Genomic DNA, 2,789 nt, shown 5'->3' with positions numbered 1-2,789 from the left:
AGGGTCTTTAAGCTTTTCAGGAAAGCTTTTTAGAATGACTGCACTGCATTCTTCAGTGAGGAGAACTCTTTCTGTTTCTCTCCAATCCTTTTTATGACTCAAGATCTCTTTCATGAACTTGGCATAAGAAGGTATTTGCTCAAGTGCCTCTGCAAATGGAATCTTTATTTCAAGAGTCCTGAGATAATCTGCAAAGCGAGCAAATTGCTTATCCTGCTCCTCTTTCCGGAGTTTTTGAGGATAAGGTATCTTGGCTTTATATTCCTCAACCTTAGTTGTTGTAGGTTTGTTGCCTACAGAAGTGGTTGAAGAAGCCTTTTTAGAGGGATTGTCATCAGCACTTGTGTGTGTCTGATCCCTCACTGGCAATTGAGTGCTAGAGTTAGAAGCTGGAGTGACGCGAGACGCCAACTCCTTGTCTGTTCCTGGCATCTGAACACCAGAACTGTGCCCATTTTGGGCGTTCAGCGCCAGATCCTTGCTTGTTTCTGGCGTTGAACGCCAGTCCTTGCTTGTTATTGGCGTTGAACGCCAGTCTTAGGCATAGTCTGGGCGTTCAGCACCAGCCTTCCACCAGATTGTTGGCGTTTTAATGGCAGAATTACTTTTCCCTGGGCTCTTACTGTCCTCAGGTGAATTTTGGGTGGTTTGCTCATTCCTTAGCTCTTTGCTGCCTTGAGGTGGGGTATTTAATGTTTTCCCACTTCTTAATTGAACTGCTTGGCATTCTTCTAGAGGGGCATTTTCGTAGCATCTCTCTGTATCTCTCCCAGGCATCATAAAGAGATTCATTATCTCCTTGTTTAAAGCCTTGGATGTCCAGCCTTAGCTGTGTCATCCGTTTTGGGGGAAATTATTGATTCAGGAATTTTTCTGTCAGCTGTTTCCATGTTCTTATACTGGCCTTAGGTTGGTTATTTAACCACCTCTTAGCTTGATCTTTTACAGCAAATGCAAACAGTAATAGTCTGTAGACATCCTGATCTATTTCCTTATCATGTATTGTGTCAGCAATTTGTAAAAATTGTGCCAGAAACTCTGTAGGTTCTTCCTGTGGAAGACTGGAATACTGGCAATTTTGCTGCACCATGATAATGAGCTGAGGATTCAACTCGAAGCTACTGACTCCAATGGAGGGTATGCAGATGCTACTCCCATATGAAGCAGTAGAGGGGTTAGCATATGACCCCAGAGTCCTCCTGGATTGTTCATTTCCACTTAGATCCATGATGGAGAAAGGGAGATGATGTAAAATAAAAAAAATTATTTTTATGCAATAATGGAGAATATGTTGGAGTTTTGGAGATGCTTTGTCTTCTGAAATTCTGCTTTCCTCTGTTTTCTGATTCACACACGCACGTCCTCCTATGGCAAGCTGTGTATAGGTGGATCACCGTTGTCAATGGCTACCATCCATCCTTCCGGTGAAAAGGGTCCAAATGCACTGTCACCGCACGGCTAATCATCTGCAGGTTCTCAATCGTACCGGAATAGGAATTACTATCCTTTTGCGGCTGTCACTACGCCCAGCACTCGTGAGTTTGAAGTTCGTCACAGCCATTCAATCCCAGGATCCTACTCGGAATACCACAGACAAGGTTTAGACTTTTCGGATTCTCATGAATGCTGCCATCAATCTAGCTTATACCATGAAGATTCTGATTAAGGAATCTAAGAGATATTCATTCAATCGGATGTAGAACGGAGGTGATTGTCAGACACACGTTCATGGAGTGAGGAAGGGGATGAGTGTCACTGATCATCACCTTCTCCATAGTTAGGCGCGAATGGATATCTTAGATAGGAACACGCATGTTTGAATGGAAAACAGAATTACTTGCATTAATTCATCAGGACACAGCAGAGCTCCTCACCCCCAACAATGGAGTTTAGAGACTCATGCCGTCAAAGAGTACAAAATTCAGATCTAAAATGTCATGAGATACAAAATAAATCTCTAAAAGTTGTTTAAATACTAAACTGGTAACCTAGGTTTACAGAAAATGAGTAGACTATGACAGATAGTGCAGAAATCCACTTTTGGGGCCCACTTGGGGTGTGCTAGGGCTGAGATTAAAGCTTCTCACGTGCCTGAGCTGTTTTGGGCGTTCAACGCCAGGTTGTAACCTGTTTCTGGCGTTGAACTCCACTTTGTAACTTGTTTCTGGCGCTGGACGCCAGACAGCAGCATGAAACTGGCGTTCAATGCCAGTTTACATCATCTATCCTTGAGAAAAGTATGGACTATTATATATTGCTGGAAAGCCCTGGATGTCTACTTTCCAACGCAATTGGAAGCGCGCCATTTGGACTCCTGTAGCTCCAGAAATTCCATTTTGAGTGCAAAGAGGTCAGAATCTAACAGCATCAGCAGTCCTTTTTCAGCCTGAATCAGATTTTTGCTCAGCTCCCTCAATATCAGCCAGAAAATACCTGAAATCACAGAAAAACACACAAACTCATAGTAAAGTCCAGAAATATGAATTTTGCCTAGAAACTAATGAGAATAAACTAAAAACTAACTAAAATATACTAAAATCTATGTGAAATTAACCCCAAAAAGCGTATAAAATATCCGCTCATCAATTATTCACTTTTAGTAGCCATTACTATTGCAGCCAAAACTCATTTTACCGACAATTTATATGGCCACTAAAAATAATTCTAAAATTGTAGTTCACTTTTAGTTGCCATTACTATTGCCGCTAAAATCTTATGATTTTTTTTAATTACACTCACTCTTTTAGAAATAACCACCTATTAATTTTCTAAAATTTCAAATTTTACCA

This window comes from Arachis ipaensis, chromosome B03, assembly GCF_000816755.2.
Source record: "Arachis ipaensis cultivar K30076 chromosome B03, Araip1.1, whole genome shotgun sequence".
NCBI lineage: Eukaryota > Viridiplantae > Streptophyta > Magnoliopsida > Fabales > Fabaceae > Arachis > Arachis ipaensis.
The sequence above is the reverse complement of the archived record's forward strand: the minus strand, read 5'-3'. Positions refer to the sequence as shown.